Source organism: Pelobates fuscus, chromosome 11 (assembly GCF_036172605.1).
Source record: "Pelobates fuscus isolate aPelFus1 chromosome 11, aPelFus1.pri, whole genome shotgun sequence".
Taxonomy (NCBI): domain Eukaryota; kingdom Metazoa; phylum Chordata; class Amphibia; order Anura; family Pelobatidae; genus Pelobates; species Pelobates fuscus.
Window position 1 is genome coordinate 81,650,470 of NC_086327.1, and position 12,601 is coordinate 81,663,070.

The following is a 12,601-nucleotide window of genomic DNA, read 5'->3' on the forward strand; positions in this document are numbered from 1 at the left end:
AAAAATAGGTAGTATGGGGAGCTTAGGAGCATTTGGGGGTGCCTAGGGGGTCAGTTAGCTTTAGTGGAGTCGGGAGGGGGGTTAAAAAAAAAACGGGATTCGGCCATGACAGTGCCGCTTTAAAATCCGTGCTTTGAGTTTTCCTTCACCTCATGTTATTCTTTCTTTTTTTTTTTTTTAAACCCAGTGGTATCAATAGTCAATCACAATGTTAGTGCAGCTCGCAGTATCACATATTTTCTATAACTTCTTTTCTGACATCTCTTATCTTGTTTCTTATTTATTATAAAAAGTGCAATATTCTAACATTTTCCGGTATCTCTACGCCCGTGCATTGTTGCTTATACTCTTGAAAAAATGTCACAGTTATGCTATGCACTATCAAAATAATGAATGTAAAAAAAAAATACAGTATTTCTGTTCAGTGCTATAATATTGCATAGAGTAGATTCCTTATGGAAGGGAGGGATGCTGGTCCTCACATGACAAGGATTATGCTGGCTAGCTTATTTTCTAAAAGCCCTACTTTTTTTCCCTTGCATTCTGAACAAGGCACGGAACATTCACAGGAACACTTAGAAATTTAAAGCTCCTGCTAACAGTAAGTGTTTTTTGTTTGTCATTGTATTGAATATTGGTCTGTGAACAGAACTCATTCAGTGCTCAAAGGGGTGTGCAACAGTTTGCTCATCCCTGCGGCCCTCAAAGAAATAGGGTGGTTGTGAGAACTGAGTTCTCCTCAGTCTCTGTACTTGTTTTATTATGTTTCTGTGTATATCCATGTCACTGTGAGTGTAGTTTGTTTCTGACTTTTGTATGTATATTTTTTTCATATATATTCTGCTTTTTATTGAATGTGAATTTGAGAAAACCATTCCTACCCTTATCCATTTTAACCCTTTAAGGACAGAGTCAATTGTACAAGTTCTGACCAAAACATAACCTAAAATGTAAGCTATATGTCTGTTCAACCATAATTACCACTTTTATATTAAGTGCACCCACACTTATTATATATCATTTTGCTCAGGAGAAATAGTGAATTTAATTTCACATTAAATATTTGTATATGGAATACAATTTAACCCCTTAAGGACCAAACTTCTGGAATAAAAGGGAATCATGACATGTCACACATGCCATGTGTCCTTAAGGGGTTAAAATGAATATAATCTAAAAAAAAAAAGTGTGAACAATTAGGTACTTTAATTTTCCAAGCTTGGTACATTAACTGTGAATAGAATGTCTTAATACTGTTGGCTTGTCCTGCAAAAAAAACACGTATTTGTATGCTGTGATATCCCTCAAGTACAATGATGACCCCATCTACAGGTTTCTTGGTGTTTTGGAAAGTTACAGGGTCACATAAAGAACCTTTTTTCAGTTTTCACACGCTGAAATTTGCCAGATTGGTTTGCTGGGCTTATGTTGCTTTTGAGACTGTATGGCAGTCCAGGAATGAAAATCACCCCCAATCATGGCATACTACTTGTAAAAGTAGACAACCCAGCGTAATCAATATGGGGCATGTTCTGTCTTTTTTTTTAGCAGCTGTTACAAACCTAGTTACAAACCTAGGCCAAAGTTACAAACCTAGGCCAAAGTTAGTGTTCCTATTTGTTTTTTACATTTTTCACATACAAATATCTATATATATATATATTCTACACTCTATGTCTGCATGCAGTTGTATTTCTGTTCTAAAGACTGACAGTTGAAGTGTGCAACCAATGCCGCTGAGCTTTGCAACAAAAATAAGTGAATCCCAGCGTCTCTCATAGGCCAAACTAAAAGCGAGGGAAGACTGTATAAAATTTGGAATATTTAGTTGATTGTGTTCGGAGATTTAAAAAATATATATATATTATTCCTGCAAGTTTTTAAATCATATTAACACACCAGTAAGTACGGTATATACTTTAAAAAAAATAGCTCAGATATCTGAGGCAGGAGTTAAAAACAACTTGGAAGAGTGTCATAAATGTGGCAAAATGGACAAAAATAACAACTTACGTAAAACGTCATAGTGACTGAGAAGATACTTGAGAGTTTTATTTACTAAACACCTAAAAATTCAAATAGACTAAAACCGAAATGCCAAATTTTGGCAAACTTAGCAAAAAAAGTAACAATATCTGCAATGTTAGATTTTTTCATTGTCGGTACTTGTTTGCCTTTTGGAGCTTGGCTTACAATTACAATTTGGTTTTTAATGAGTAAACCCATTAAATGATTAATTCATTGCTTGTATTGTATATTCATTGTTTTCTGTGTGATGGTATGTGGCTGCTGTTAGGTGTACCTCCCGGAGTGCAAAGGGTTACATGAGATTAAATAGTTTAATACGTGAGATTAAATAGTTCAATAATTGAGATTAAATAGGCCAAATACCTTTTCCTGCAGTTCTAAAGTGCTTCTGAGAAAAAGAAGGTAAGACTGCCCTCAATAATTACAGAATGGGAAATTCTCCAGAAATGTCTGGAGGAGGGCTGCACTTTCCAAACAGAAAAAAAATCATAAACAAGATAAAATAACATGGGTTCACTTCTAACACCCCCAGCCATTATTCTTTATATAGTCCTCTCTCTCTCTCTCTCTCTCTCTCTCTCTCTCTCTCTCTCTCTCTCTCTCTCTCTCTCTATATATATATGTCATAAATTAGAGGGGCAAAGGATTCCACAAGGGATCGAAACGTTGCACTTTGTTCCAATTAACCTGCTGAATTGATCCTTGAGTGCCTAGACTACAATATTTTTCAGTTATCACAGAAGGGGTAGCCAACCCCAGGTCTGGTTGCCAGGGGCGTATTAGCCGCGAGGCAAACAAGGCATTTGCCTTGGGCGGCATTTTCCAGGGGGCGGCAAAAAAAGCCGCCCCAAATGCCCAAGGCAAATGTCTTGTTAGCCTTGCGGCTAACAGACATGCCGGCGGGCTGCTGGGCGATCGGGCGGCACTGCCTGCCTGCCTGGCTGGCTGGCGGGCGGGCGGCCGGCTGGCCGGCCGGCGAGGGAGCACTTCCCCTGAGCTGTCTGCTCAGCTCCCTCGCCAGCCGCAGAGTGAGGGTCGGAGGCGGAGCCGGAATATGATGTCATATTCCGGCTCCCAGCCTCACTCTGAGGCAGTGCCGCCCGATCGCCCAGCAGCCACTGGACCACCAGGGAAGAAGAGACACCCCCCCTCCCCAGCATTCCCAAAGGTAAGGAGGCTGGGGGGGGGGGGTGTTAATTAAAAAAAAAACGTGTTAAAAATAAATATAAAAAAAACGTGTTAAAAATAAATATAAAAAAATGTGTTAAAAATAAATATTAAAAAAACGTGTTAAAAATAAATATAAAAAAATGTGTTAAAAATAAATATAAAAAAATGTATTAAAAATAAATTTTAAAAAAAAATGTGTTAAAAATACATTTTAAAAAAAAATGTGTTAAAAATAAATTTAAAAAAGTGTTAAAAATAAATTTTAAAAAAATGTGTTAATGTGGGTGGGTGAGTGTGTGTCTGTGTCTGTTAGTGTGTGTGTCTGTTAGTGTGTGTCTGTGTCTGTTAGTGTGTGTGTGTGTGTGTGTCAGTGTGTGTGTCTGTTAGTGTGTGTGTCTGTGTCTGTTAGTGTGTGTGTGTGTGTCTGACTGTGTGTGTATGTTAGTGAGTGTGTATGTTAGTGAGTGTGTGTGTCTGTTAGTGTGTGTGTCTGTTAGTGTTTGTGTCTGTTAGTGTTTGTGTCTGTGTCTGTTAGTGTGTGTGTCTGTGTCTGACTGTGTGTGTCTGACTGTGTGTGTATGTTAGTGAGTGTGTATGTTAGTGAGTGTGTGTGTCTGCTAGTGAGTGAGTGTGTGTCTGTTAGTGTGTGTCTGTTAGTGAGTGTGTTTGTCTGTTACTGAGTGTGAGTGTGTCTGTTAGTGTGTGTGTGTTTCTGTTAGCTAGTGTATGCGTATCTGTCAGTGAATGTGTGTGTGTGTATTTAGTATGCGGGGCGGGGGGAAAGGTTGGGTGGGGGTGGCGCGGGAGGAGGGGGGGCGCGGGGGCGCCTGAGTTTTGTACTGCCTAGGGCAGCACAAAACCAGGATACACCACTGCTGGTTGCACCAGGATTGTAATAAGTGGGGTATTCCTCTCTTTTTTTAAAATTTATACCGATACTCATAGAGACACAAAGTTAGACCATATACAGACACATACCGATTCACAGACACAGATGCAAAATGTACACGTTTTAAGCCATCCTCATGTTTCCTACCTTTTGTGTGCAGGAAGGTGGCTTACCTGGGGTCCAGTCGGCTGGCCAAGTCTGTTAGGAAGAACAAAAGAAAAGGGAAGGGCTGCACCACAGGTAAACACTAATCATATAACTTATTTGGCACAAAAGCAGAAATAGGTCTGGTGCAAAAGTCTCACAAAGAAAGTTTTTATAGCTTTCTAAGCAGTCAATGAGTTGCTGAATATTCTTCCCACAGGGAGATACCATGTTGCCCCCATTGGTTCTCAGAATGCAAGGGTTGTGGGCAATCAATGCTTAGCCTGCTTACTGCTACTGACAAATAGGATTCCCGGGATTTTCCCGCCCACTTACGCTGGCTCTGACAGACAGCTTCAAGGGAGGTCACACCTCACCCTCCAGGATCTCATGCCTTGTCTGTGGGGAGCAGTTACAATGTGGAGTGGGAGACTCTTCCTTCTAACTCAGGAAAACTGTCATTGCAGCTATATAGAAACATAGAATGTGACAGCAGATAAGAACCATTCGGTTCATATAGTCTGCCCAATATTTCAAAATACTTTCATTAGTCCCTGGCCTTATCTTATAGTTAGGATAGCCTTATACCTATCCTACGCATGCTTAAACTCCTTTACTGTGTTAATCTCTACCACTTCAGCTGGAAGGCTATTCCATGCCTCCACTACCCTCTCAGTAAAGTAATATTTCCTGATATTATTTTTAAACCTTTGCCCCTCTAATTTATGACTATGTCCTATATATATATATACTATATATATATATATATATATATATATATATAGGACTACCTATATATATATATATATATATAAAAATATCGAGGACTCCGCACTCAATGTACCTGTCTTGTTCTTGCCTTGGTGCTGCCTCGGCCGTCAGAATGTATAATGCAAAAAACGAGTGCACTCGAAAGGACTTGGTAGAAAATTTGTTCAAATTTATTCACATACGTGCCAGTGATGGGTTCAACGTTTCAGTCCTCGCAGGACTTTTATCAAGACCAAGACTTGATAAAAGTCCTGCGAGGACTGAAACGTTGAACCCATCACTGGCACGTATGTGAATAAATTTGAACAAATTTTCTACCAAGTCCTTTCGAGTGCACTCGTTTTTTGCATTATATATATATATATATATATATATATATATATATATATATATATGACTATATAAAGAAAAATTGCTGGGGGTGTTAGAAGTGAACCCATGTTTTTGTATCCCTTGTGGGATTGAAATGTTGCACTTTGTTCCAATAAACCTGCTGAATTGATCCTTGAGAGCTTGGACTATAATTTTTGTTCAACTGTATGAGCATCTGTGTGTTATTGTGAGCCCCTGTGTATCTGTGTGTGTCTGTGTATCTGTATGTGTATCAGTGTTTGTATCTGTATGAGTGTCAATGTGTGTGTCTGTGTATCTGCATGTGTGTCAGTGTGTGTGTCTGTGTATTAGTGTTTCTGAATGTGTGTGTCTTTGTATTTGCATGTCTATTCCTGTGTATCTGTATGTGTCAGTGTTTGTATCTGTATGTATGTCTGTGTGTGTATCTGCGTGTCTATATCTGTGTCTATGTATCCAGATGTGTGTCTTTGCATTTATATGTGTGTGTATGTGTATCAGCGTGTGTGTGCGGCAATGTATATGTATATGTGCATTCATCTCAGCATTCAAACTCTAATACCACACTCAAACACACCCCTGCATTCAAACATCAACACTATATATAGACACACCTCTACATTCAAGGCAGGGCCGGACTGGGAAAAAAATTAGGCCCGGGCATTTTTCAATCAGAGCGGCCCCCTAAGAAGGGGGCGGGGCCATATAGGGTGTGTTTGGTCATCACTAATGACAAGCACGCCCCCTCTCAAAGCATGTTTTTTCAATGCGCAGAGCCCCGCTGAAGAGCTCTGGCATTAGAAAAAGGCCCTGAATTTGTTCTGCGCAGCGCAAGCAAATTTAATAACATGCTTGGTGCTGTAGTGTGTGTGTGTATATATATATATATATATTTGGACGTATTGTATGTGTGAGGGTCGCAGTGTGTGTATGTAAGCGGGGTGCTGTGTGTGAGGGTGTTTTTATCTGCCGTTACATTCTAGGTTTCTCACTGAGGGTTATTTTATATTATATATATATATATATATATATATATATATGTGTGTGTGTGTGCTGTATATGTGTGGGAGTGTGCTGTGTGTGTGAGCGAGGGTGCTGTCTTTCTGAAAGTGCTGTGTGTGAGTGAGGGTGCTGTGTGTGTCTGGGGGTGCGCTGTGTGTCTGGGGGTGCGGTGTGTGTCTGGGGGTGCGGTGTGTGTCTGGGGTTGCTGTGTGTGTCTGGGGTTGCTGTGTGTGTTTGGGGTTGCTGTGTGTGTTTGGGGGTGCTGTGTGTGTCTGAGGGTGCTGTGTGTGTCTGGGTGCGCTGTGTGTGTCGGGGTGCTGTGTGTGTCGGGGTGCTGTGTGTGTCGGGGTGCTGTGTGTGTTTAGGTGCTGTGTGTGTCTGGGTGCTGTGTGTGTCTGGGTGCTGTGTGTGTCTGGGTGCGCTGTGTGTGTTTGGGTGCTGTGTGTGTCTGGAGGTGCTGTGTGTGTCTGGGTGCTGTGTGTGTCTGGGTGCTTTGTGTGTTTGGGTGCTGTGTGCGTCTGGGGGTGCTGTGTGTGTCTGGGGGTGCTGTGTGTGTCTGGGTGCTGTGTGTGTCTGGGGGTGCTGTGTGTGTCTGGGGGTGCTGTGTGTGTCTGGGGGTGCTGTGCTGTGTGTGTCTGGGTGCTGTGTGTGTGTAACGAGTATATACCCCTACACGCAGGATCCAGCCAAACAGAAGACAGCACAGAGGAGAGATATGTCTACCGGACCTTAGAGTGGCCGGACTCGACGTAATAGGAGAAGTACAGAGTCAGGAACGATCCGAGGTCAAGGGCACAAAGAGACAGCGTAAACGAGAACTAGCCGGGGTCTGGTACACAGGAATCAGAAAGCCGGCAAACAGTACAGACAAGGATAAAGCGAAAACGAAGTCAGAATACAAAGCCAAGGTCAAATACGGAGAAACACAACTGAACACAACAAGCACTAAAGGGAACTGTAGCAGAAACCACGATAGGGCAAGGAACTAAGGGAAAAGGGTGAGTATAAGTAGCCTTCAAACTAATGTGATTGGCTCCTGTCCCTTCCACACCCCCAACAGGTAAATGTATGGGGTGATTGGCATGACAGGAGCCAATGGGAGCCTTTTTGCAATTTAGGCTCCCACTGTATCTCTAAGAGCGCGCCCGAGACTCGCGGCGCGCTCTTAGCTGCAGGCGGGACACGTGACCGCATCTCGCGGTCACTGACCGTCTTCCTGTTAGGAGAGTCGGATGAGCCGCGCGCGGCTCGTGCAGCCGCAGGACCGCGCGCGGCTTGAAGAGAGGATCGCGGCCGGCCCCCGGATAAGGTAAGTAACGCTACAGTACCCCCCCCTGAGGACACGCCCTCCGGGCGGGCAGGACCAGGCCTGGCAGGCAGGGCCGGCGCGTCCATAAGGCGGCACAGGCGGCAACGGCAGTGTGTCTGTCAGTGTGTGTGTGCATGTGAGTATGTGTGTGTGTTCGAGTATGTGTCTGTGAGTTTGTGTGTGTGTGTGAGTATGTATTTTCTGTAAGCCTGTCTGTATGTATGTATGTATCTGTATGACGGTATGCCTCTGTATGTATGTATGTGTCTGTATGTCTTGTACGTATGTTTCTGTATGCATGTATGTAACTGGATGTATGTTTGTCTCTGAATGTCTGTATATATGTCTCTGTATGCATGTATGTAACTGTATGCCTTTATGTCTCTGTATGTACGTATGTGTCTCTGTATGCCTGTATGTCTTTGTATGCATGTTTCTGTATGTATGTATGTATGTGTCTGTATGACGGTATGCCTCTGTATGTATGTATGTGTCTGTATGTCTGTATGTATGTGCCTGAATGTCTTTGTATGTATGTTTCTGTATGTCTGGATGTATGTGTCTGTATGACGGTATGCCTCTGTATGCATGTATGTCTCTGACTGTATGTGTCTGTATGTCTCTGTATGATTATTTCTGTCTTTGTATGACAGTGTACCTGTGTGACTTTGACTGTGTGACTGAAAAATGATGCATGTGTGCCTGTGGCTTGGGAGGAAAGACACACAGGTGAAGATGCATTTTTTTTTTTTTTTTAATGAGGGTTGGGGGCGCCAAAATGCATCTTCGCCTGTGTAACTAAAAATCCTAGCACCGGCCCTGCTGGCAGGAAAACGCGAATGGAAAGTACGTACAAGGCGGGGAGCATGAACAGCATCCGCAGAAATCCAACTGCGCTCCTCAGGCCCATAACCCTTCCAATGTACCAAGTACTGAAGCCGAACCCTAAGGAAACGAGAGTCAATAACAGCAGACACTTCGAACTCCTCATGACCCTCCACAGAGAAAGGAGGGGAAGGGGGTATGCCGGGTATAGCGGTTGCGTACGTAAGGCTTCAACAACGAGGTGTGAAATACATTAGGTATACGCAGATTCTTAGGCAGACCCAAGGCATAAGAAACGGGATTAACCTTATGTATAATGCGATAAGGACCAATGAAGCGGGGAGCCAATTTCATAGAAGGCACCCGGAGGCGAATATTCCGTGTGGAAAGCAAAACCCTGTCCCCCACAACATAGGAAGGAGCCGCTCTGCGATGCTTGTCAGCCTGAGCCTTCTGGCGGGCAGCAGAGTCCACCAAAGAACGCTGAACCTGCTCCCAAGTATTACGCAAAACAGCCAAATGCTCATCCAGAACTGGCATGCCCCGTGAGGAGAATGCAGCCGGAAGAACCATGGGATGCTGGCCATAGACAACGTAAAAAGGGCTATTGCCGGAAGAATCATGAGTGGCGTTATTCCGAGCAAATTCAGCCCAAGGAAGCAGGTCAGACCAATTGTCCTGATGGTGAGACACAAAACAACGGAGGTACTGCTCCAGAGACTGGTTGGCACGTTCAGCAGCTCCATTAGACTGGGGATGGTAAGCGGAAGAAAATGAGAGAGAAATACCCATCTCCGAACAAAAGGCTTTCCAGAACCTGGAAATAAATTGGCTACCCCTATCGGATACAATAGATAAGGGAATACCATGTAATCGAAACACTTCTCTAGCGAAGATAAGAGCCAGTTCCTTGGAAGTGGGCAACTTGCGAAGAGACACAAAGTGAGCCATTTTGGAAAACCGATCTACTATCATTAGGATGACTGTGTTACCATTCGAAGGGGGTAATTCAACAATAAAATCCATTGATAGATTAGACCAAGGTCTCTCGGGAACGGGTAACGGATGCAACAGCCCACAAGGAACTCTACGAGAGGATTTCATACATGCACAAGTAGTACAAGCACTTACATAGTCAGTAACGTCCTTACGTAAGGTATCCCACCAGAAATACCGAGAAACGGCTGACACCGTTTTGGAAATACCAGGATGTCCAGCAGTCTTAGTATCATGATACAGTGACAGAATATCCCTTCTCTCGGGAACGTCAACGAACAATTTATCATTAGGCCTCTCGCTAGGTGCCATGCTTTGTTTCGCTTGTATGGCCTGCAAGAGGGACGAGGAAATAGACAATATAGTAGTTGCTATTATCCTGTCTGGGGGAATGACAGGAGTGACATCAATCTCCTGTTTGTCAATAGTCTCGAACTGTCTGGACAGAGCGTCCGCTTTAGTGTTCCGATCACCTGGCCTATAGGTGATTTTTTAATTAAATGAGACAAGAACAGTGACCACCTAGCCTGCCTTGAAGACAATCTTTTAGCTTCGCTAAGGTAGGATAGGTTCTTATGATCCGTAAATATGAGGATAGGATCCTTAGTGCCCTCTAACAAATGTCTCCATTCTTTGAGTGCTAAAATGATAGCAAGGAGTTCGCGATTACCCACATCATAATTCCTTTTTGCTTTGGACATTTGTTTAGAAAAGAAGCCACAAGGATGCAATGGCTTGTCAGGAGACTCTCTTTGGGATAAGACAGCACCTACCCCTATATCGGAAGCATCAACCTCAAGTATATATGGCAATGAGGGGACAGGATGCTGTAAAATAGGTGCAGAGGCGAACGTAGTCTTAAGAAAGTCAAAAGCCTGAAGTGCCTCGGTAGACCAGGCACGTGTATTGCCATCCTTTTTAGTCATACGAGTAATAGGTGCTACGATAGACGAAAAACCTTTGATAAAACGTCTATAATAATTAGAGAAACCCAGAAAACGCTGGATGGCTTTCAGACCTTGCGGCAGAGGCCATTCTATGACCGCAGCGAGCTTCTGGGGATCCATCCGAAAACCCTTAGCGGAAATCAAATACCCTAAAAACTGGACCTCGGATTGGTCGAATAGACATTTTTCTAGTTTGCAATAAAGACCATTAGCAAGAAGGGTCTTCAGAACTGTCGTAACATGTCTGTGATGAGTGTGTAAGTCTGTAGAATATATTAAAATGTCATCCAAGTACACAATAACAAATGAGTGAATAAAGTCCCTTAAGACATCTTTAATAAATTCTTGGAATACTGCTGGGGCATTGCAAAGCCCAAATGGCATGACGGTATACTCATAATGACCTGACCTAGTGTTAAAGGCTGTATTCCATTCGTGGTCCTTTTTTATACGTATCAAATTGTATGCTCCTCTAAGATCTAATTTGGTGAATACCGTAGCATGTTTGAGCCTGTCAAACAATTCTGTTATTAATGGTATAGGGTAAGCATTTTGATGGTGATTTTATTAAGACCTCTATAATCAATGCAAGGTCTTAAATCACCTTCTTTCTTTGATACAAAGAAGAACCCCGCTCCAGCCGGAGAAGAGGATCTCCTAATAAATCCCTAGTCTAATGATTCTTTAATGTACTCCTCCATGACACGGTTTTCTTGAACCGATAGAGGGTACACCCTGCCCTTGGGAGGTATAGTGCCAGGTAACAAGTCAATAGCACAATCGTAGGGTCTGTGAGGCGGTAATTTGTCAGCCTCTCTTTTATCAAAGACAGTCTTTAAAGATAAATACTGAGAGGGTATAGCCGTAGACAAAGGAGGAATGGTAGGAACATTAATAGAATTCACAGGCGTGACTTCAATAGTACATGACTCATGGCAGGCTTCACTCCATGATTTTATCTGCCCTGTCTCCCAGTCAAAAATGGGATTGTGGGCACGTAACCATGGATACCCTAACACCAACTGTGAAGAGGGAGAGGTGATGACCTGGAACCGAATGGTTTCATAGTGTAGAACCCCTGTGTACATGTGTAGCGGTGCAGTCTCGTGAGTAACAACTGGAGATATCAATGGTCTACCATCTATGGCCTCAACGGCCAAGGGTATCTCCTTCTCCCTGATGGGAATATTGTTTTTCTTTACAAAACCAGAGTCTATAAAATTCTCAGCTGCCCCAGAGTCAACCAGGGCGTATATATTTTCAACTATACAATTCTCTCCCATATGTAAAGAAACAGGGAGAAGCAGTCGGTTAGGAGGCAATGTAGGAGACTTAGAAATCACACCCAAGGCCAGTCCCCTATAAGGTCTTAGGTGCGAGAGTTTTCCGGGAGCAAAGGACACTCCTTTACCATATGGTCTCTCCTACCACAATATAGGCACCGGTCCTCTCTCCTCCCTCCCTCGCTCACACCCCAGCCGGCGGCCGCATCTGAGTGCCTGTGGGCCGGTGAGGGAGATCTTTTATCTCCCCACCGGCCCATGGAGACACACAGCAGGGCCGGTACTCGGGTAGCGCTGGCCCTGCAGGGGCTGGCAGGGGAGATCCTGTAATCTCCCCTGCCGGCCTCGGCCCACAACCATCGCGGCCCACCGGGCATTTGCCCGGTATGCCCAATGGCCAGTCCGGGCCTGATTCAAGGCTACACACAAGTAAAACCCTCCTTTCAAATGGCAACAGTACATAAAACACACAACATTACACACAAATACATCCCCACATTCACACAAACATACTTCATACAAAAACATTCTTACAATCAAACACACAAACACTGCTAAATGCTAAATACAACCCTGCAAGGATGGACAAATGGTAGATCCCTAGTTGGCAAAGTATTGTGGGAGTTGTACTACAGACGGGATCTACTTTTTTTTCCATCCGTGAGATAAGGAGAGCTTAAAAAAATTCTTGCACTTGGACCCTCTCTACTTTAGTTCTGCCACTAACCAGCAGAGGCAGCAACAGGTGCCGGACGAGAGCAATGTAACCTGTCACACTGTTCTTAAACTTTTTTTGGCACCACAATCACTACAGCAGTCTGCTTGGAGATTCCTTTAAGGATTGAGGTTTGTCGATAGAATTGTAAGGTAAAATAGTTTTTTTACT

General features: G+C 43.4%; 1 protein-coding gene across 1 annotated transcript in view; it reads left to right on the plus strand.

Annotated features, from left to right (window-relative positions):
- Nucleotides 1–540: 540 nt before the first annotated feature.
- Nucleotides 541–12,601, plus strand: part of MFRP (membrane frizzled-related protein) — a 35,144-nt gene continuing 23,083 nt past the window's right edge. Inside the window, exon 1 of the mRNA XM_063435702.1 lies at nt 541–601. The gene's annotated coding sequence lies outside the window, so the exon portion shown is untranslated. The remainder of the gene's footprint in view (nt 602–12,601) is intronic.